The sequence below is a fragment of the Tenrec ecaudatus genome, chromosome 2, assembly GCF_050624435.1.
Source record: "Tenrec ecaudatus isolate mTenEca1 chromosome 2, mTenEca1.hap1, whole genome shotgun sequence".
Classification (NCBI taxonomy): Eukaryota; Metazoa; Chordata; class Mammalia; order Afrosoricida; family Tenrecidae; genus Tenrec; species Tenrec ecaudatus.
In genome coordinates, this window is record NC_134531.1 from 280,145,359 (window position 1) to 280,170,734 (window position 25,376).

The window sequence follows — 25,376 nt, forward strand, 5'->3', positions numbered from 1 at the left end:
CCAAGTTCCCCTACGTAAGGGCCCAGAGACACCCCATTCCACAAGCCAGCCTCCTGCTCTGTGGGCTGGGAAGTTGCTTTGCCTCCTGGTTCTGTCATTGCTGCGTCTCTGCCACTCTTCTGGTGTCAGTGATCTTTCTGGGATCAAGGAAGTTCACTGTGCGGGGATCTGGGGGTTCAAAGGATGCACAATAGAGCCTGGTACTTGACCGCATCAGTACTGTACATAATTAGGTTTCAACGTGAAATATTGAGAAACTTTTGCATTGGAGCTTGAAAAAACATTGGAATCTGACTCTACACACATGATTTTTGTAAACAAAAGCAGTTCGTGTTTCGGTCACTCAGTGTTACTCGGCCTTGTTAGTATGTCTTGTTTAAACCTTATGTGGAAAAAAAAACCTTATGTGGTTGTGTTCCATGTGTTTTGCTTTTTTTCCCCCCATTTTTGTGGCTTTTTGTACTGTTTTTTGATTAGAAAACATGGGTCCTAAGAAAGAGTTTTTTTGAAAAGATTCATCATGATAAGGAACTGGTTAACTATGTATCGTTATTGTTGATAATTTAGGAAACCCTTTTAGAAAACAGTTAAGAAAATGCCAACAGCAGACCACATTAGACAAATTTTTTTTTTTTTAAAGAAAGCCAGCCAGGCCCTAGTGAAAAAAGGCAAAGAAGAGAAAAAAACCTCCTGAAAAGCAGTTGCCAGTTGATTTTATGAAGGGGGATTGTCCTTCCAAACAATGACTCTCTCTCCATACCTCCTCTCCACATTGGTGTCTACAGAACCAGATCCTCATCAGTGTCAAGATATGGGCCATGCTATAGTTGTTTAGAACTTTTTAAATATTGTTTCTTATTTAAATTATATTATTTAACTCTGAACTTATTTACTTTGAAATTTCTGTGTAATGTTTTGTATAAAAAGGCACGGTTAGGGTAAAAACTTGGTAGTCAAGAACGGATTCATCCATTTTCAGTTCTTTCTTATGGGAAAAATAGATTCGGAACTCTACTGCCTCGCATCTCAGTGCTCCTTCTAGAATGGATTAGTGTCAGGGTCAGGACTCTACTGCACTTTCCTCTCAGTTCTTTTTCTTGTTGGTAGTGGGATTTTCCCCACCACCTGCTTTTGAAATGATTTCTTTTATACCCAACTGGAAGTCAGTCACAATTAACCCTGTTAACAGTTACTCAAACCTGAATCATATAATTCAATCGGATTCTTCTTCTACCTCCTTACCTGGACCAATCAGGAAAACAAAGGTTGTTTTGTTGGGAATAGCAAATATTAGGCTAGAAGAGGCATTGTAAGTAATTCACTGCATCACAGATTCCAACTTCAGTTGCTATCTCATCAATGGTAATTCTAAGGTCTTTTCCATCAGTTTTGGGGCTTCAACCACACTTTCTTCATTCATTGAAGCTGATGGTCTTTCATCTTTTGGTCCATTTTGAAATCTTCCTAACCTATCCTAAAACACTTGAGTGAAAAACTGTTCATTGAAAAATGGTTGTTCTATGTGGGACAGAATCCCTGTAAATTGCTTCAAAGCTTCAATTATATGGAAAGATGTCCACTTGAGTTTTGTTAAAGAATTGCTCTTAGCCCTGATCTAAAAATCATTTTCTTACATGGGACAAAAAGTGTCCCTTTATTTTTTTTTAAGGAAAGCACCCTAATGTGTCTATATAAGTGTATTTCTAAGAGAACTTGTCTACAGCTATCCACTAATTAGAAACATCTAAACATATTTTGGGGGGCGGGATAAACCCATGTATGTACCAACTGAAACCCTAGAGGCAGTGCTTTTTGACTTAGCCTCCTTTTTGTTGAATGAGTGCCACACACACACACACACACACACACACACGCCTCAATCCAGTAATAGTGTATTTAAGAATAATGTGTCAGCTGTGACATGACCTAAAAGAACGACTTACCCCTCAAAAAAACCAAACATCTAAGAGTGTATCATAGTTTCTCAGAAGACTTGCTGAAGTCAGTAGTCACTTCTATAGACTGTCATAAAAAAAAACAAACAGGTAGTTTGGTGTCCTAAACTAGCAAAGTTTTCATTTGTTTCCATCGCTAAATGCTAGCAAACTTCCAAACGATCTCTTCTAAATTCTTCAAAGAATTCAAGATCAAGTCTGTTACATTCAGAATCCACTTTTCTCTGTCTTTCAAAATCAGAGCAAGTCTTTATTGAAAATTCATCATATTTCTCTTATTTTAAAATATTTCCTCAAAGATTACTGAGCACACATCCTTAAGCTAATAATAACCCGACAGCCAGGCATATCCATGTAAAGTCACTTTTTCGTTTTCATGAATCCCCGTTTAGGATGTTTGTCCTCTGCTTTTTAGTTTATGGTTATTTTCCTTGGAGCCCAAAATGAAAACAAAATGTTATTTTGAAAGTTCTGCTTTCTGTCTCCTCTTCCCTGAGGAAAAGTCTGAACACTTTCTCTGAAATTAACTAAAATGTCCTCCCAGAGCCTCAGCTTATTCTGCTATTCGGCCATCTTGTCACCATCATTATGGGCTTCAGCCTATCTTTTTTAATTTCTAGTTGGGCCCCCAGCTAGCAGCTTCTGCAGTCTCCCTTTTCTTTTGCTCTTTGGGTATTATTTCCACAATATGAGTAGACTGTCTTAGAGTCACCTGTTCCTCTTGAGCCATTTCAGGTATTTGTCAAGCATTTTTACACCTCTGAGTTAAAAGTGTGTGTGTGTTTTTAAGTGTTTAAGCTTGTACTAAGTGCAGCAGGAAATTGAATGATATACAATGGAAACTATTTTTTTCTTTCAAAGTATGCCACCTAGATTACCTGACTCAATAAAAGGGAGGTGCTTATTAAGAGCCGCATTACCACTTGAAGGAGGAGGTTTAGGAATCAGCAATTTAAGCAATCTTGGTAATAATCTTCAAAATTTGAGAGCTTCGTTTGTTAAGGATTTGCAGAAGTGTAAGTCCCTGCTCTTAAGAAGCTAGTACTAGACTTAAGATACTAAGACGTAGAAATAATGCATGTCAAATGAATAGTATAAACAGTAAGAACAGTTGAGTCAGAGATGAAGTGCAGCTACTAGGTGGGTGTGATAGCTAGGGTTTTTTTTGCCAACATGGCTCAAGTAGGAACATGTGGGCAGAGGTTAGCCTGTCAATCAGGTCAAAGTTTGATTGGAGTGCAACCGAGAGAAATGGCTCTATGAGGCTGGCCTCTTCCTCTTTTCTCCCCAGTAATTGGACTCAGTGCTGCTGCCCGAGTTAGCTGCACTGTGGGCCCAGCCAACCGGAGGATTGTGGTGGATTGCGTCACCAAGTGTGCACTGCTACACCTTGAAGCTCCATCAGGACCTGCTTCTCTAAGCTGCTGCCCTACTGGCCTCTGCCACACCTCGGCATCTCAACTTTCTGCTGTTGCCACCCCACTTTGCCATGTCTGCTGCCTGTGGGTTGATTCTGCTCGTCTTGCCTGCTGGCATACTCTGCACCTCTGGCCAGCCACGTCACCGTCTGCTTCCTTGACTTTGGTCCAGTGGCCAGCAGCATGAGGTGGAAGAGCATTAAGTATATTAACTGCCTTGTGAAAGTGAGTTGGACTGAGCTGTCTATACTGCTCTGTGGACTAATTAGCTGTTGTATTCCTTCTCGCTATATAAACCTATCCATATATATATATTCGAAGTGTCCTGGTTTTGTCTCTAGAGAACGCTGACTAACACAGTTGGTACCACAAGTGGTTCTAGAGAAACAAGACCATAAAAAATGGGTTTCCTGAATTGGTTCTCCAGCCTTATTAGGTCTAACAGAACTGAGAATGCTGCCTCTACTCCTGAAAGCTTGGATGTGTGCCACTATTACTAGTGTTAATCCATGGTGTGAAGCGGCAAAGTTAATCTCCATGATCTCACCACCAATAGATGCAGTGCTGGTGAGAAGAGAGGCTCTTGGTGAGTGTGTGTTTGATGTTTCAGCAGTTTTGTCAGGATAAGTATAGGGAAGTTGGTTGGCTGGTCCTCCTTACGATAGGACATGTGATCAAGGAAAGGGATGATCTCAGAGCCTCAGAAACCATCTCAGGTGTCAAATAACAGACCTAAAAGCTTCTGCATATGCTCAAAGGAGAGCCTGCGCTCCCCTAGTAATAGAGATGATGTTGCCAAAACCCAAATCCAGAGTCTAATCCTACAAGTAGCTGAATTACAGCATCAGCTGAATTGTAAGCCTAACACTGCATCTGATATTAAAGTAAGGGCATTAATCGGGAAGAAATAGGAGCCTGAAACATTGGATTGTAACATTTGGGCTGATGGTCGGGGAGAGAAGGATATTGAGCCCCTAGAGGAGCCACCCCAGTAAATAGCTCCACCCCTCCCACCTGAAGGGGTTAATCCACTCTCAGTAAAACAACGCACACTGGGGCAGACTAACCAAACTGCTCGCTGAAATGCCAGGTGGGGCTGCATCTGGAGCATTGCCGGGAGGAGATGCCTTACAAGATAATGCTGAGGGTCCCCAGGAAACACCCCCACCGTCCGTCCATTATTTCCTCTAGACCTGTCACTAGAATTAAGTCTCAGAAAGTTCCTAAACGTCAGGTACAGATGGTGACTCAGTCAGATATGTGCTATTCTCATAAAGAACTGCTAGAGTTTTCTAATATTAGCAAACGGAAGCCTGGGGAATGTGCGCGGGAATGTTTACTATGGGTGTGGGACACTGGTGCAAGGAATATAAGATGAGACTAGCCAAAGTTTCTTGATATGGGCCTCCTAAGCACAGATTCTGCTTTTAGTGTCTCAGCTTGAGAGGCTAAAAGAGGATCACATAGTTTATTTGGCTGGTTCACTGACGCATGGGCTGCCAGATGGCCTAAATTAGTACAATTTGAGGTACCTAACCTACTGTGCTACACTGTAGAAGAAGATATCCAAAAGCTTAGAGAAACTGGTATGTTCGAAAGTTGATCTATCAGAATAATCTGATAGACCCTCCAAAGGAGTGCTGTGAGCACATACCTTTCACCCAAGCCATCAGGAACACGTTTGTGAAGGGGCGCAGCATCTCTGAAACCTCCTGTGATTGCTATGGTATATACGCTAGGATTACCAGTGGGCACTGCCCCAAGTGAAAATACATTTGCTTACAGTGGGGCTGATTGGACCCAGTGTTGGTAGGGGGCAGTTGTCATCACTGAATCAGCAGAGACAGGGTGGGCGTGGCTATCATGATGGACAGCAAGCTTTAGGTAGTAATCAGAGCCCCGCCGTCTAGTGTGGACTAAGGGCATTGGCTACTTAGCCATGGTGTCCGTAGGAATAAAATAGATGGCAAACCTACTAAATAGTTACCTTATCTATATAAGCTGAAGAATGCTAGATCAGATGAACAGCAGTCTGACTCAAATCACCAGAATAGAGTCATGATCCCTCAGTCACTTCCCAGACACGAGCCACTTTATAGACCTCCAACCTCTTAAATGAAGGGAAGGCTGGGGCTCCTTCAAGAAGGACCCTGCTACATGGCCAAAGGTTACTAGTGTTAATCTTTCTTTTGGTTTTCCCAAAGGGATCTACAGCCTTTTATTAGAGTGTTCATTTTGGGAAAGGAACTAATCAAACTCTTGCAGGATTAATATATACCCTTTCTGAACTGAGGAGACCCAAAATGTTTTGAAGGCCCACCAACCAGAGTGGGGCACATGGAGGTCAAGTTATTAATGGAGCTTTAGCTCAGGTTCATCTCACATTGGGTACAGTGGGTCCTCAAACCCGTTCTGTTATTATTTTCTCAGTTCCAGAATGCATCATTGGCATAGGCATACTTAGTAACTGGCAGAACCCACATATTCGATAACTGAAAATGTGGAACAAGGGCTATTATGGTAGGCAAGGCCAAGTGGACACCATTAGAACTGCTGTTTCCTAGGAAAATAGTAAACCAAAGCAGTACTGCGTTACTGGAGGGATTGGTTGCCTGCATCAAAGACTTGAAGAATGCAGGAGTGGAGATTCCTACCTCATTTCCATTTAACTCACATTTGGGCCTGTGCCAAAAAACAGATAGATCTTGTGGTGTGACAGTGGATTATCGTGAACTTAACCAGGTGGTGACTCTACTGGTTCCAGATATGGGTTCATTGCTTGAGCAAATTAATACTTCTTTTGGTACCTGGTATGCAGCTATTGATCTGGCCAGTGGCTTCTCAATATCAGTTTTGAAGGACCATCAGAAGCAGTTTGCCTTCAGCTGGCAGGAGCAAAAATACACTTTCACAACTCTTCTTCTTTGGGGATTAAAAAGCACTACATTGAGTACTAATGGTTTCAGTGAACTTTAAAAAGAATGATCTGTTATTTTCAATGCATTTTTCCAACTCTGCTTCCTTAGAAGTCTCAAGATTCCACGCCTGCCTACAAGGAGCCTGGAATTTATTGGAGGAAGGAACACAGACCAGTGAAATAATAACTCACAGTTTTAACATTTCCATGACAAAATTTTTAAATGCTAAGAAAACACACACATAAAAGCAATGACAAATTCTGTGTTTAGAAAAGTGAGAAGTTGATGAAGCTGAGAAGGAAAAAAACACCAAAACCCGTTTGTTGAAGAAAACCTCTGGGAGACTTCCAGGCAAGATGGCGACTGATTAGCTAGCACACACTACAGGGACTCCATGGAGAACAGCGCAAAGCAGATACTGAGAGGCATATTCTGCACCTACAGACCACAGGATTTTCAGCATAAAGATAAGTAGACACTAATTTACTAAACTTAGAGAGCTGCCATGCATACCAATTAGAATCCCCTTAGTCATCTCCCTGTGGCATTAGGCCTGAGTGCAGATTCCCTGGTCTGTGGACCATAGAGTTAGCTGGGTGTGAGGAGTGGTGGAGCTGCAGGAATTTAATTTTAAGGGACCAGCCCAGGGCAGATAAAAATATAAATAGGTTTAGCTATCCACCCAAATCAGAAGAGCCCCACTGGATCACCCATAGCCCTGGATCCCCAATAGCGGGGACAACACCACCTACAGGGCCACATGGGGGGGTGAGTCAACAGGGCCACCAAGAGGGGGAATAAGTGGAAAACACAAGCCAAAGGAGCTCCAGCACCATCATGAAAATCTAATCCCCCTCCCCTGACGTATAGCTAGCTCAGCACAACCCTGATCCCAAGGCATAAAAAACACAGCCTCTCTGGGAATTTTTTTATCTTCTCCTTTTAAACTTATCTGAAATACAACCATCACATGCCTGGTTAATTAACAAACTATTAGCATAACAAAACCAGGAGAAACTGTAGCAGATTTTACAAGCTCCTGAGCAAAATTTAGAACCCAAACAAACATTAACAGCTTTCCTTTGCCTTAATCTGGTATTATTTTTCCTATTAGTATTCTTAAAACCTTTGTCTCCTTCCTTTAATTTTCTTTTCTGTACTCTAAATATCTAAAGTTTTACTTCATAGCACTATTAACCTATCTTTCCATTTCACTTTTCTTCTTGTCAACCCTTTTCTTTCCTTCTTGTCCTCATAAAACCAATAAAAAGTTGATACTATTCTTACACTATTTAAAATCTTTTTTTCTATCAAATACTCAGGCCTATTCCTCCATCATTGCAAATCAGGAATTTGGGGGCCAAATCTCCCTCCTTTTAAACTACCAAATAACATTACCTGATTCCTACCATTTTTAACCTACTGTTCCTTATCCTCTCCCTGCCCGACACTTCCTTTCCTACTTTCTGATCACTCTTCTAACACCTAATCTAGCCACTCCCCTAAATGCTTAATATAAACTGTCCATCACCCTCTACTGTACCACCTAACAGAGCTAACCACTCCCATATAGTACCACCTACCTAACACCACTAATAGTGACTCCAAGATGTCAAAGAAACAACACCAGATACCTGTACACGTACACACACACACACACACACACAAGAAACAGAAACAAATAAACAAACACTAATCATACCTACCTAAATGGAATGCCTAAAAATGAAAAGGCTATGGATTTACCAGAAAATGAATTTAAAAGAATGATGATATCACTCATGGAATAGTTGAAGGAAGAGTCTGAGAGGAAAAGTGAAACAATAGAAAAGCTACTAACCTCACCAGAGCAACTCCAAACAGAAATTCAAAAATCAAACATTACAATAGCAGAATTAAACAACACTATATATAAAACAACAGTAAAACAGTATAAAAGAACAGAGAAACAGAATCGAAGACTTGGAAACCCAAATTAGTGAGCTAGAACACAAATTTATGGATTCCAACCCAAAAGAAGAACAAATAACAAAAATGCAAAAGAGACTGAGAAAAGCTTGAGAACAAGGTGGGACACAATTAAGAGGAACTTACATCTTATAGAGATTCTAGAAGAAAAGAAGCATAAAAATCCACACAGAAAATAATCCAAGAGTTCATGCAAGGGAACTTCCCACAATGTCTAAAGGTGGAAAACATAATCATTCCAGAAGCCAAAAGAACCCCCACCAGGAGAGATCCCAAATGGAAAACTCCCCAGCATTTGTCATCAAGATGTGTATAATCAACACAAAGAAATAATTCTAAGAGCAACTAGAGGGGGAAAAAAGACCAATTATATACAAAGCATCAGCAATTATAATAACTTCAGATTTCTTAGCAGAAACCATGCAGGCAAGAAGAAAATGGAATGACGTATACAGAGTACTAGAGGGGAAAATGTCAACTTAGAATCCCGTATCCAGCAAAATTATCAATCAAATCTGATGGAGAAATGAAAGTATTCTAAGACATGGAGTATCTAAAAAGTTCACTAAAACAAGACCACCACTACAAAAAACAATCAAGTACTGTGGCCAAGAAACCCAACAGCAACAACACACAAACCTAAAACCAACATATTAGACAATTCCTCACAAAACCCAACACACACAGGCTAACACCAAAGCAAGGAAATAACACAGGAAGAACAAAGAAACTAAACACGATACACATACAAAGACACATGTATGAAGCAAAATGACAGTAACAAGTACATATCAATAATTCCACAGAATGCTAATGGACTAAATGCACCAATAAAGAGACAGGGTGGCTTAGCAGAATGGCTAAGAAAACAAAATCCATCAATTTACTGCCTACAAGAAACACACCTCTCAGGAACAGGGATGGGAATAGTAATATCAAAAGGGTAGGGGTATGGAGAGCAGTGACAGAAGGGGTAACCGATTGCAACCCCCCCCCTCCAGGAGGAAGAACAACAGAAGCCATGGGGGAAGGGAGACAGTGAGATGTTGGTGTGAGATATGAAAATAATAATAATTTATAATCTCTCAAGGGGTCACAAAGGGGGAGGGGATAAAAGGAGCTGATACCAAGGGTTCAATAGAAAGTAAATGTCTAGAAAAGAATGATGGCAACATATGTACAAATATGCCTGATACAATTGATGTATGAATTATAATAAGAGTTGTAAGAGTCCCCAATAAGACCAGACAAGGATGCCCCTTGTCTCCACTCCTATTTAATATCGTGCTGGAGGTTTTAGCTAACAGCATAAGGCAAAGAAGTGACATCAAAGGTATTCATCTGGGGAAGGAAAAGGTGAAACTATCATTATTTGCAGATGATATGATTTTATATATGGAAAATCCCAAAAGTTCCACAAGGGGAATACTGGAAACAATAGAGGAGTTTGGCAGAGTGGCAGGATACAAGATCAACAAACAGAAGTCCATCGGACTGTTATACACATCAGATAAGACCACAGAAGAAGAGATCAAAAAGGTGGTACCCTTCACAATAGCCAAACACAAATTGAAATATCTAGGGATACACCTGACTGAAAAAACAAAAGATCTATATAGGGAAAACTATAGAACACTATTACAAGAAACCAAGAGCGACCTCAACAAATGGAAGAATATTCCATGCTCTTGGATTGGGAGACTTAATATAGTTAAGATGTCAGTTCTGCCAAAAGCACTATATAAGTTTAATGCTATCCCGATACAATTGCCATCATCTTTCTTCAAAGAAATGGAAAAACTGATTACCAACTTCATATGGAGAGGGAAGAAGCCCAGAATTAGCAGAGAACTCCTCAAGAAGAAGGACACCATGGGAGGGCTTGCTTTACCTGACTTTGGCACATACTATGCAGCCACAGTTCTCAAAACTGCATGGTATTGGTACAATGACAGATACTCAGACCAATGGAAAAGAACTGAAAACCTAGAAATAAAAGCATCAGTATACACACAGCTGATCTTTGACAAGGGCCCCAAATATATCAAATGGGAAGCCGATGCCCTCTTTAACAAGTGGTGCTAGAAAAAATGGATATCAACATGCAGAAATATGAAGCAAGACCCTTATCTCACTCCATGCACAAGAATAAACTCAAGGTGGATCACAGACCTTGAAGTTAAACCCCAAACTATTAGGGCCATCAATGAGGGAATTGGGACCAACTTGAAAACTTTGGCGCAGGGAATACACAGGCTATCAGAAATAGGGAAGGACACAAACACAGAGGAGGCACAAATTGACAAATGGGATATACTGAAGATAAAACACTTGTGTACATCTAAAGAATTCACCAAGAGAGTAATAAGAGAGTCCACAAACTGGGAAAACATCTTTAGCAATGACACATCAGACATAGGCCTTATTACTAAAATTTACAATACTCTGCTAGATTCCAAAAAGAAAAAAACCAATAGCTCACTTGAAAGGTGGGCAAAGGACTTAAACAGAAGTTTCACAGGGACAGAAATCCGAATGGCCAACAAACATATGAGAAAATGTTCCCGATCTTTAGCCATAAGAGAAATGCAAATTAAAACAACAATGAGGTACCACCTGACACCCTCAAAGGTAGCCCAATTCAAAAAATCAGAAAGCAACAAGTGTTGGAGGGGCTGTGGGGAGACAGGAACTCTCATCCACTGCTGGTGGGACTGTAAGTACGTACAGCCACTATGGAAATCAATCTGGCGATACCTAAAACAGATGGAAATAGAGTTACCATATGACCCAGCAATCCCCCTACTGGGCATATACCCAGAAGAGGCAAGAAACAAACCAAGACCAGACATCTGTGCTTCAATGTTCATTGCGGCACAGTTCACAATTGCAAGGAGTTGGAAGCAACCCAAATTTCCATCAACTGACGATTGGATTAAAAAACTGGTATATACATACAATGGAGTACTACGCATCACTAAAAAGCAGTGATGAACGTATGAGGCACATAGCAGCATGGGAAGAACTGGAGGAAATCATGCTAAGCGAGGTAAGTCAGGCACAAAAGGACAAGTACAACATGAGCCCGCTGAGGTAAGTATTAAAAAAAATAATAATAATAATAAAGCAAAAGTGGCATAGGGGAAAAAGCTACTGTATACAAACATTTTTGGGGTGAAGACTGTGTAGTATGGCAGAGACCAGACCAAAACCAGGGATGCACATGGTAGACAATGGTGGAGGGGGGGGGGAGGAAAACAAAAGGATGAATATAAGGAAAAAAAGTGTAGTGGGGGCATGGGTCACTAATCCACCCAAGGGGAGAGTATTGTTTATATCTCCGCAGGGAAAGTGGGACCAGACTTCAACCCAGTGCCGCAAGGTGTGAATGCAATATCCCGGCGTGGAGTAGGGAACCAGTGGAGAGGTCTGGGAGGCTGGCCCCAGCACCATAAATTAAGTGGATTCCTGCCCCTCCCCTGAAAAGAATTTGTTCCAAAGGACGACATTGACTCTGCAGCTCCGGGAGATGGACATACCTGATCAGAGCACATGGGAGCAGATGAAGGGGCAGGAGGAGAGAGTGGAACACAGCCTGGTCCACGAGGCCGTGAGGATGATGTTCCTGAGTAAAGCAGCCAGTCTACAGAGAGAACAACATGGCTGGCCCCACTATAAGACATGATGCCCCTCAGTGACTAAGGGCGATACAGGGGACTGCACCGGAGACACAGTATGGGAATTGCACCTGACCTGATCCCACCACACCGAGGCAAAGCACTGGGGGAGTGCAGCGGAACAGCAAGGGAATGGAGTGGCAAGATCCCCAGGGAATGCTGAAAGTGGACTTTGGGGCCAGGGCGTGGTACCCCAACAGACTGGACTGGAAAACACTCCTAAGGGCCAGCAAATGATCCCTGAACTAACTACAAGCTTTTCTCTTGTGAAGTGTTTTGTTTTGTTCTTTGTCAGTGGTTTGTTTTTGTTGGTTTATTGTCTGGTTGTATACTGTTGCTTTGTTTTCCTGTCTTGTTTTCGTGCATGTTAGTGTCTCCCCAGGTCTGTCTGAATAGGACAGGCTGGATGAACTATCTGGAGGAAAAACAACGGGACCAACAGTTCCGGGGGGACTTGGGGTGGGGCGGTTAGGGGGGGTAAGGAAGTGGTGTTAACAAACACAGGGACAAGGGAACAACATGGGACCCAAAATGGTAGAGAGGGGGGAGTGGCAGGCGTGGTGGGAAATGATCAAGGGTAAGGTTGCTTAGAGAAGAGGTATACTCTAGCCCAGGTGGCAACGAACCATGGTAGTAGGGCAGGAGGAAAGTCAAGGGAGATGGAGGAAAGAGCTAGGACTCAAAGGGCATTTTTGGAAGTCTAGATAATGACATGTACATGCAAATATATATAGGAGGATGGGGAAATAGATCTATGTGTCTATATTTATAGGTTAAGTATTAAGGTGGCGGAAGGACCTTGGGCCTCTACTCAAACACTCCCTCAATGCATGAATACGTTCTTTTATTAAATTGGAACTCTATGATGCTCACTCTCCCGACACAACGGCTGGAGTCAAAGTGGGTGAACAAGTAAATGTGGTGAAGAAAGCTGATGGTGCCCGGCTATCAAAAGAGATAGTGACTGGGGTCTTAAAGGCTTGAAGATAAACAAGCGGCCATCTAACTCAGAAGCAACAAAGTCCACATGGAAGAACACACCAACCTGTGTGATCGAATGGTCCCGAAGGGATCAGTTATCAGGCATCAATGAACAAAAAATCATATCATGAACTGTACACCTCCATGATAGGATCGCTAAAGACAAATGGGTGCATAAGCAAATGTGGCGAAGAAAGCTGATGGTGCCCAGCTATCAAAAGAGATAGTGTCTGGGGTCTTAAGGCTTGAAGGTGAACAAGCAGCCATCTAACTCAGAAGCAAAAAAGCCCACATGGAAGAAGCACACCAGCCAGTGCGATCACGAGGTGCCAAAGGGACCAGATATAAGGCATCATGCAAAAAAAAAAAAGATATATGTGTGTATATGCACATATATGTGTGTATGTGTGTATATATTTGTGTGTATATATGTATGTATATATATACCATATTGAATGAAGGGGGAAGTGCAGAGTGGAGACCCAAGGCCCAAGTGTCGGCCACTGGAGATCCCCTCATAGAGGGGTTTAGGAAAGGAGATGGGTTAATTAGGGTGCGAGGTAGTACCGATGAAGAACACAGCTTTCCCCCAGATCCTGGATACTTCCTCCCCCCAACTACCATGATCCGAATTCTACCTTGCAGGGCTGGATAGGGCAGAGGTTGTACACTGGGTACATATGAGGGCTGGAGGCACAGGGAATCCAGGGTGGATGATATGTTCAGGACCAAGGGTGTGAGGGGCGATGCTGGGAGAGTGGAGGGTGAGTGGGTTGGAAAGGGGGAACTGATTACAAGGATCCACATGTGACCTCCTCCCTGGGAGAGGGACGGCAGAGAAGGGGGGGAAGGGAGACTCCGGATAGGGCAAGATATGACAAAATAATGATGTATAAATTACCAAGGGCACATGAGGGAGGGGGGAACGGGGAGGGAGGGGAAAAAAAGAGGACCTGATGCAAAGGGCTCAAGTGGAGAGTAAATGCTTTGAGAATGATTAGGGCAAAGAATGTACGGATATGCTTTATACAATTGATGTATGTATATGTATGGACTGTGATAAGAGTTGTATGAGCCCCTAATAAATTGTTTTTAAAAAGAAGAAAAAAAAGAGTCCCCAATAAGACATTCTTTTAATTAAAAAAATTAAAAAACAGGAAAAAAAAGAAACACACCTGACAAACAAAAACATGAACAGATTAAAAATCAGAGGTTGGACAAAAGCATAGCAAGCAAACAGCAACCAAAAGAAAGCAGGGGTATCAATATTAACCTCCTAAAGGATAGACTTCAAGGCAAACAATGTACCATATATACTCAAGTATAAGCTGTCTCGATTATCAGCCAAGGTACCTAATTTTACCACAAAAACTGCATTAAAAATGTGCTGAAAAAACTCGACTTATACGCAAATATATACAGTAATAAGAGAAAGGAAGGGAGTCTACATAATGATAAGGGGAACAATAGCTCAGGAACCCATAACTATAATAAACATATATTCCCTCAGTGAAAGATCCTCGAAATGCATCAGTCAAATCCTCACAGAACTGTAAAAGGATATAGACACATAAATGATAATAACAGATTTTTAAAATTTAATTTTATTGGGCATCGTACAACTCATCACAATCCATCCATCCGTCCATTGTGTCAAACACATTTGTACATATGTTGCCATTATCATTCTCAAAACATTTGCTTTCTACTTGAGCCCTTGGTATCAGCTCCTCATTTTCCCCTCCCTCCCAAACAGAAAAATGTAGCAAGAACTAATCAATAAACAAAAAATCCATTAAAACAAAAGCAATAAACCACATATATCAATAATGACACTGAATGTCAATGAAAAAACACACCAGTCAAGAGATAGAATAGCGCGCTGCATAAGAAAGCAAGACCTATCCATATGCTATTTACAAGAAACACACCTAGACACACAAACAAAATAGGTTGAAAGTCAAAGAACATAAAAGGTATATCAAATGGATGGCAACCCAAAACAAGAGTTGTTGTTAGGTGCCATCAATTTAGTTCAAACTCACAGTGACCTTATACATATGTTATTGTTATTAGGTGTCATTGGTTAGTCCTAACTCATAGCAATGCTATGCACAACAGAACAAAACACTCACCAGTCCTTTTCTCACAATTTTTCTTGTGTGTGAGTCCATTGTTGCAGCAACTATGTCAATCCATCATCTTAAAGATCTTCCTCTTTTCCCTTACCCTTCTGCTTTATCAAGCATGATTTCATTCTCCAGGGATTGGTCTCTTCTGATACTATGTTTGAATTATGGATGATAAAGTCTTGCCATCCTTACCTCTAAGGAGCATCCTGGTTGTACTTCTTCCAAGACTGAGTCGTTTTCCTTTCGGCAGTTTATGGCACTTTCAATATTCATCATAGGCACTATAGTTCAAATGCATCAGTTTGTTCTTCTGTCTTCCTTATTCAATGTCCAACATTTGCATGCATATGAAAGGATTGAAAACACCATCCCTTGAGTCAGGTGCACCATATTTCTCAAAGTCAAATCTTTGCTTTCCAACACTTTTTTTAGGAAACAGTTTTGTTGGCATGTATTTCATATATCATACAATTGTATTGCTCAATCATATTAAGAAGATTGATGCAATCATCACCACAATCAGTGTTCAGAACAGTTTCCTCTCTTACTCATTGGACTCATTGCAGCCCATTTCCTCCAGTTCTCCTCTGCCATGCCTCTAGGCAATTGTCATTCCAGTTATTATCACTATCGGTCTACCTATCTTGGATTTCTTATACAAAAAAATCATACAAAACACAAGCAGGAAGCAAGGAAACAAAAACCCCACGACAATGACTAGACAAAACACGGGAAACCCTCAATCAAAAGGAAAGCAGCAAAGATTAAAAACTGACAAAATTTTAAAATGGATGAAAGAGGAGATAAAATAATAACATTATAACTTAACTACATCTGACATAAAGGAGTCCTGGTGGTTAGACATTGAGCTGCTAAGCTCAAGGTCAGCAATGTGAAACCAGAGTAGGTTTGTGGGTGAAAGATGAGGCTTTCTGCTCCTGTAAAGCTTACAGTCTCATAAACCCTCAGGGGCGGTTGGTTCTAGGATTGCCATGAGTCAGAGTTGACACGATGGCAGTGAGTTACATCTGTCATAATCAACTTTACAATGCTCAGTGTCTGATAGAAACACTATTCAAGCCTATTCTCACCCCTGGACTATGTTCAAAGGGGTTCACTGGGAGCTTAATCCTCGTGTGGATCCTGGAAATGGATTTTGGGCTTCCACTGCCATTTTTTCCAGGTAAATCCTAATGCCCCTTTTATCATATCTGGTTGTAAGGTTGAAGGCAGGTAGTCTTACATGCTCTCTCCAAACATAATTTTACATATTAATTTATATCACATGTTATGTCAATAACAGTAGGTATCAATATAATGTGAGTAATCCAAATCCTAAAAAGAATTCTTTTTAAAATATACAAGTTCAAAGTTTGCTTAGACTATACCATTCATGTTTCTCTTAGATTATACCATGCATATGCATATGACGTTGGGTCACAACCAAAGAAAGTTCCTAAGAATCAACATTTCACTTCCAATGCTCTTTGCTGCTATCAACCGAGTAAACTATTAGGCTATATCTGACATCTGACCTTCTCTGTCTCTCCAAGGAAGAAGGAAAATCTCAACTCCACAAGATTGCTATAAGGCAAAGGCCAGACATGCCTTTATCCTCCACCCTTATGATTTTTTTTCTCTAGAACTCTGGTCTAGTGGTACCAAATTATCTTAGACTAGGTGGTCAAGAGAAACAAACCAATGATTTATATATGTATAAGATAGAACTTCATTTCAAGAAGTAATTTTATATCAAGAAGGTATCCCAGCCCTCAAAACTTATTACACAGTTACAGCAGTCAAAACAGCCTAGTACTGATACAGGGATAGGTGCATAGAACAATGGAACAGAGTAGAAAACTCAGAAATAAATTCATATACCTACAGACAACTGATCTTTGAGAAAGAGCAAAAAACATTAAACTGGAAATTTGCTGTTCTCTTCAACAAATGATGCTGATAAAATTGGATCTCTGTTACAGAAAAATGAAAGAGGACCCATATCTCACCCCATGTACAAAACCTAATTCAAGGTGGATCAAAAATGTAAATCCCAAATCTATAAAGACCATGATTAAGAAAATAGGGACAAACGTAAAGACCTATTGCAGGGCATAGACATACTATTGAACGTAGCACACAGTAGTAAACAAACTAGATGAGTGAGACCTACTAAAAATAAGACAACTATGTGCATTAAAAGACTTCATCAAAAAAGTAAAAAGAGAATCCACAGACTAGTTGGGAGAGAATCTTCAGCAATGACACAACGGCTAAAGGATTAAACTCTAAAATCTACTACAAGATTTCTATAACAAGAAAAAACAGACGATATGAACAAACAGTTCACCAATAATGATATTCTAATGGGTACCAAGTACATGAAAAAATGCTCACAATCCCTAGCCATCTGGAAATTGTAAATCAAAACAACAAGATACCACTTTTCAGTAACAATAGCTCAATTGTAAAGGGAAAGAAAGTAAATGGTGGAGAGTGTGCTCAGAGATTGAAACACTCAGACTGCTGGTGGATTTTAAAGCATGAACAAGCCTTGTGGAAAGTGATATGGCACTGCCTAAAACAATTGGGAAGGGAAACGCCATACACTCTAGAAATAATTTTGCTGGGTATATACTAGTGGTGGGGTTCAGTCAGTTTGCACTGGTTTGGCAGAAGCAATACCTAATTTTTTTTGTTGAGTTTAGCAAACTGGTTGTTAAAATGACACTTGTAATAAGGGTTCTCTATAATGCGGGCAGCTGGGCAGCCAGCCAATATTGAAATTACAAATTTAAATTCTTTACTCTCTTTTAACATTCACCTGCACAATAGCACATTCTAAGTGCCCCTCGTAATGTTCATTCCAGCTATAGACATAAAAAATTAGACAGAACTATCCTTGTAATATTTATTCATTTCATAAACTCACTATACTTTTGATTAAATTCTGCAATTTTATTTCCTCATGTTTGTCGCTTCAAAAACATATAATGTAAATAGAAAAAGTGCCAAACACCCAGAGGTTGACAGGCTGCCATTCATTTCAGCTTTATGCCATGCCCTAAATTCCCACAAGATTATGAGTGAGTAATGCAATCCCTGAAAGTGTTCAAAGAGCTAAAATTATTGTCAGAAAAATTGCTGTAGATTAAGGTGAAATAGAAAAGGATTTTTCAAAGATGAACATAATACGTTCAGAGAAGAGAAGTCACCTGTTTCTTATACATCAAATACAATGACTATTGTCTGATTGGCGTAACTCTAAAGCAGTGGTTCTCAACCTGTGGGTCACAACCCTTTGAGGGGTTGAACGACCCTTACACAGGGGTCACCTGATTCATAACAGTAGCAAAACTACAATTATGAAGTAGCAACAAAAAATAATTTTCTGGTTGGGGGGGTCACCACAACATGAGGCACCGTATTAAAAGATCGCGGCATTAGGAACGTTGAGAACCACGGACCTAAAGGAATGGGATCCTGCTCCATCAGTGCAAAGATGGCTATGGGTAAATCATACACAGCCAGTGATGCGCGGATAAAGCTGAAGAATATGGCAAGTGACAATGCCAATCAAGCATCAATTTGGAAAGATCCAAAATAACAATTTTATTGGTTTTGGTCAGGTTATTATAACATTTTTATTAATATTTTAAAAGTTATTCTTATAATCTAGTTTTGGGAAATGTGTGTTGTTTGTGTATAATCTTTTTATATTTAAAATGGACATTAGGGTAGTGAACCAGTTGTTAAATTATTTGAATATCATCACTGTATATACCACAAAAAGTAAGATACAGAACATGAACAGACATCCACCCCATGTTCATCACAGTACTGTTCACAATAATACTGTTCACAATAACGAGCATCTGGAAATGGCCCAAAGGCTCATTGGTAGAAAAGGTAAAGAAACTTTGGTATGCACACATTCACACACAATGGTATAATACATCACTGAATAATGCATCACTGAAAAGTAATGAGGGAACCATGAAAAACTTCATGACATTTTGGGACCCGCAGAACAGTATGCAGAGAGAAGTTATCTAATCACAAAAAGAAAAATATTTTTTTTGAGATAACAGCTATCAGGGCAAATACCAAGACAAAGTCAGTGGTTCTTGGGCCAAGCAGTCACTTAATCCAGTCTCACAGACAATGGAGTAATAAGGCTGTCTAACATTTACTACCCATCTATCATGCCCTTATTTGTACACCATAAATATTACTTCTCCAGTGCATCCTTATGATACATGCTGGACCTGATATGGTGTACAAAATTTTCTGTATTTTTGGTTTGTGTTGTTTGGTTTGGTTTTTGTTTATACATATTAGGGTATATCTCAGAGATGTTAGGTCATTGGAGCCCACTTGAAGTTGTGTTATATATTTTTTCCCTTTTTTGGGGGGAGGGAGGATGTGAAGCCTAGGGTTGATGAACCTATAGAGAGAGCAAGTTTTGGAAGGAGAGGGGTACAGTGGTGGTGGGGTAAAGGGGACACGATGTCAAGGAGGCCATGTAGAAAAGGAATGGTTGGAAACTGTGGTAGCAAATGTACAATTCCCTTGAACGTGATTGAACTATGGAATGATATGATATATGTATTAATTCCCATCAATTCTTCTATGCTCTTTCTTAATGTTCAGCTTTCAAATGCATATGAGGTCATTTAAAATATCATGGCGTGGAACTTGAGTAAATTAGTCCTCAAAGTAACATCCTTGCTTATTCAGCAGATGTACCCAATGCAGTGTGCTGTTTGCTCTCTTGATTGCTGCTTCCAGGAGCATTGATTGTGGATCTAAGCAAAATGAATTCCTTAACAACTTCTATCTTTCTCCATTATTATGATGTTAACTATTAGTCTAGTTGTGAGGATTTTGGTTTACTTTATAGTGAGTTGTAATTCATGCTGAAAGCTTCAATCCTTGATCTTCATCAGCAAGTGTTTCAAGTCTTTCTCACTTTCAGCGAGCAAAATCGTGTTGTCTTCATATTGCATGTTGTCAATAAGCTTTCTTTCAATCTTGAGGCCACATTCTTCTTCCTGTAATCCAGTTTTATCAGGTTATTTGCTGAGCATACAGATCGAATAAGTATGATACAATGATAAAACCCTGACATCCTTTTACTGCTTTTAAGTCATTTGGTGTTTTCTTGTTCTGTTTACACAGCTACTTTGTGATCCATGTACAGGTTCCCCATGAGCACAATTAAGTGCTCTGGAATTCCCATTCTTCTCCAGGCTAGCCATAATTTATTATGGTCCACAAAGTTGAATGCCTTAACACAAACAATATAACCCAGGTAAACATCTTTCTGGTATTTGCTTTCAGCTAAGACCCAGCTGATGTCAGCAATGTTATCCTTTGTTCCACATCTCCTTCTGAATCCAGCCTGAATTTTTGGCAGTTCCCTGTCAATGTACGGCTACCACCATTGTTAGGTGATCTTCCAAATTTCCCGCCATAGAGTAATGCTGCCAGTGCTTCATCAGCCTGTCGAAACTTTTTCATTGGTATTCCGTCAATTCCTTAAACCTTGTTTTTGACTAATGCTTTCAGTGCAGTTTGAATTTTTCCTTCGACCATTCTCTAGACTCCATGCTTTTATTCTCTGGGTCCCTGATTTTCTGTGCTACTAGGCCCCTTTCCTGCTGAGTCTGTTGAGCTCCGCTCAATTAAAATCACAAAAGAAATTTGTTTTACTACAGATTTAAGTTTTATAACATAAATGGGGCCCTCAACACTGCTTAACATTTTTTCCTAAATGTCCCTGATCACTTCTCTGTTTCATTCCTCAAAGTAGCAATTGCAAAACATTTAATAGTTTCAACTAATAGAAAATAAAGCATGAATTTTCTTAACTTCATATGTATCATGTTTCTATTAGCTTTTCTTTCCTTTCTTTTTTTTCTCCCATTAATTTTTGTGGGGTAACAAAACTACCAAATAGGATAACTTCAAGAAAAAAATCATATACAGTTTATATCAAGCCAGGCCTTCTCATTTTGGGACTCTCGTGTAATTGCAATCAAATGCCAGTCTGACCGATAGAAACTGAATATTTCACTACAACGAATGTCCAAAATGTCTCTGCCTTATGACTGATAAATGGCATATACTTATGGCCAACCTTTTCTACAAGGTTTTGGCTACTGATGACACAGTGGCTATGGTTCTTGGGCTAAGTGTCCCAAGAACTCTAGGTGTATACGACAGAAGTCCAGCATGTTAGCCCTCTAGAATTCTGTTAGTCAAACTCAATGTAGATGCAACAGTAGGAGAATTAGACTTTATCTTTTGATGGCATAATGGCAATATTGCTGAAGAACATTGCTGAAGAGCTGGGAGACAAAATATCTTAACACAAAATTGATTGCATTCATTCCCATTATAACTTCATTCTTTACCATTTCAGAGGAAATGAGGTATCTATCTATCTGTCTATCTATCTCTCACTCTCTCAGCTTCTTCCTAGACATACGTGCTTCTTCAGGGACTTCATTTTATCAACTATTTCCCTTCCTATGTGTTCAATCAGCCTCCCTCTATGGTTGTTTTCTCCAAGCTTATGATTAGCAAATCTCTTGCTTTAGGGGGAGGAAAACGATGATTTTTTAAGGCCTACTCTGAATAGTTGCCTTGTAGATTTCTTTCGACCTGTGTACGCACAATTTTATTAAATGGCAGCCCATATTCTGTATCAATATGTTAGTTGTGAAGGGCTACCTGTTATTACAGAATAAGGTACTGATTACTGCCTGGTTTTGAAACTATCAGCGCACTTTAATGAATTCTCTACTGATTTTCTATTTCATTTCTTGACACAATATAAAAGTCGTAGAAAGTGAAATTACAGATCAGATGGTGCATTCATTTCTTCTGGCTCTGAACCCAATGGTACAAAACAACTAAATGATGGTAGAAAACAACCAAAATGGGTTGTGTCATTATGCAGGAGGCCAGAAGTCCAAAGTTATCACTAGGCTCAAATCAAGGTTTCAGCAGGGCTGTGCTCCCTGTGGCAACTTTGTCGGAGGGGTTTGCTCCTTGCTTCCTCGTCTTCTGGTGGCTGCTGGCATTCCTTGATCCCTTCCTTCCAATCTTCAAGGCTAACATTATAAAATGTCTCCAGTCTATCTCCAAAAGACCTTCTTCTCTGTATGTGCCAAATATCCCTCTGCTTTTCTCTTACAGAGTTAGTTGTGATGGCATTTAGAACCTATTCAGACAATCCAAGAGAATCTCCACGCCTCAAGGTCTTTATTTCAGCCAGCCCTGCAAAGAACTGTTCGTCCAAATAAAGTAACATTATAGTTTCCAGGAATTACGCTGTGGATGTCTTTTGAGGCCAGAACCTTCATTCTTAGTGTCATACTCACAGAGAGGAAAACTGACCTAGAACTTCAAAATCATATGGAAGGTAGATAATTAGCTAGAAGGAGCCAAGTTAATATGGACAACTAACCCGAATTTCAAAAGAGCAGTAGACATCAATGAAGATCATTTTCAAAAAACGTTGGAAGCAAAAGTCAGAGTAAGAAAAATGGCATCCCTCTTCACCACCCCCAGATTTAGAAACAGAGAAAGGAGCAGTGTCATTAGAATAAGCTTAAAGGAAAGAATTAAGAAAAAGCAAATGTCAGTGAAGACAAGGATATAATAATATTGATAACAATATCTGCCTTGAGACAACAGCTATGCTATATAGCAGAAATAAAGATTAAAAAAAACTCCAAAACGGATGAAAACAAATCAGAGTAAACTCCAACACATAGTAGACATAGTAGGACTGCTTCTTAGGGCTTTAGAAGCTGTAAATCTTTACTGAAGCAGATAGACTGCCTTATCCTTCTTCCAGAGACACTGGAGGGTTTGAACTGCTGACCTTTCCATTACAACCCAATGCTTAACCACTTTACCAGTAAGGGCCCTGAAGAATGAGAGTGGGCACTAAAAATCAGTATGAAATATAGTTTATTTCAAAGTATTGGTGGCAGCACAAATCATTTATTATAGCTTCCAAGTTATTGTTTTACAATAAATATGTACTGTAAAGGGTCACTGATCAGAATTGACTCAATGGCAGTAGGACTTTTTATTTGTTGCCTTGTTGTGGTGTTAATGTATAATTAATGGATTGTGGTTTTATAAAAATACTACTAATTTCTAAGACAATAGTATATAACTATATTACTCAAGAACTTGAATGAAGTGGAATTACTTGAATTAATGATATAATGAACATAGTGAACTCTAGGATGCATTGCAGTCTGACCTTCCCCTAATAGGATACAACTTTGAACCCTGACCAGTCAAAGTAAGGACTCTTACTGTATAAACGTGCTTATTCAAACAGGCTATTTGCCTTCAAGTCATTTTTGAGTTATGGTACCCCAATTTGCAATGGAGTAGAGGTACAATGTAGGCTGGATTTTCTAGAGAATCAAAATCAGTGGTGCTTATAGCTAGACAGACATTTGTATCAAGAAAATGGCTCTCATCTTTATAGAAACAGATAAGTCCTCTCTCTTGAATTATAATGCTTTTTTTTGATAGGATATCTACTCACATACAAGAAAATCCAGTCAATACAACTATTACTCGAATTTATGCACCAATTACTGAAGCTAGTGATGAGGAAATTGAAGAATTTTACCAGCATCTTCAGTTTTAAAATGATCAAACATGAAATCAAGATACATTGACAATCATGTACTAATGAGATGCAAATTTTAGAAATGAAGAGAAGGAGCCATATGCTCTTGGTGATAAAAAACAAAGCTGCAGATCAGATTTTACAAAACCAATGGTTTCTTCATTGCAAATACATCTTTTCAACAACACAAATGGCAATGCTACCTGTGGGCTTCTCCGGACAGAATACACAGGAATAAAATTGACTGCATCTGTGGGAGGAGACAGCAGAGAATTTCAGGTAAAACGAGACCAGGGACTGATTGTGGAATAGATCATCAGTGGCTTATATGTAAGTTCTGGATGAAGCTGAAGAAAATGAATACAAGTCCATGAGAGCCCCAATATGACCTTGAATATATACCACCTTAGTTCTGAGAACATCTCAAGAACAGATTTGACTCATTGAACACTAATGACAGAAGACCTGATGAACTGTGGGATGTTCAAGAACATACATGAAGAAAGCACAAGGTCTTGGTGTGATGATTAGATTTAAGGAAAAAAGGTTAAGCTCTATTAGCATATAATTCATATACACACACATATATAATTCAATAGTTCAATCACATCAAAAATGTACAATCATCACCTGTTTTAGAACACTTTCTTTTAATAGTTTTAGTGTCACTTCTTCCACACAGCATGCAATTCAGTAGTTCAGACACATCAAGGAGAGTTGTACATTTATTACCACAGTCAGTTTTTAATGCACATTTTCTTCTTTGTACTCATTATTAGTGTAATTATGATTATTTTTTTACCTGTGGGGAAAATATCCACAACAAAACATTCTCCAATCCAACACCTTCTACATGCATATTTCAGTGCCATTTAGTATACTTGGTTATGCAACCATTATTGATATTATTTTCTAAATTATTCCACCACCATTACCATCAACTCAAAGCCCTCTAAGCAAAAACTCTTCTTTCTTCACCCATAAAAGTCATTGGTCAACTCTGCCTGTTTATTTTCTTTTTATCAGTAGTTTTATTTATATAAAATTCATATATCATACACTTCTATTGTTAACTAATTTTTAAAAGGAGTTTTACATCCATCATCATAACCAGTTCTAGTATTCCCTCCCCATGTGCATCCACTGCCCTCACTCTCCCCACCCCCATTTTCATAAACCCTCACATCAGTTATTATCTCTATACATCCATTCCTTGTGTGTTTCATAAGCTGAGAAACCTAATACAAACAATAAAAAACAAAATGAAGCAGAAAGAGGAAAATAATGATAATAATTTAAAGATAAAAACAAACAGTAAAAACAAAAAGACCACTAACAATATTTAAAAAGCCAGAGAAGAAATTTCTATCATGCAACAAGTGAGAAATATTTAAGCCTAGATCAAATTTAGGTTGGGTCAAGAGGAAGTCGAACTGGCCAAGTATATAATACTATAGTTGGATCCACCATAATAAAGTTGACAGTAGTCTCAGTCTAATGGTAAAGCTGTTTCCAGTCCCCTTCCTATGGCCAGAGGGGATCTGACGGATTAATCTGACTAGATATTCTACAGATGAATTTTTTGTTCCCACTGTCATTTGTAGCCTTTTACAGTGGGGTGTTCGCAATTTAAGCTCTGGTAGTCTTCCCTTCATCATA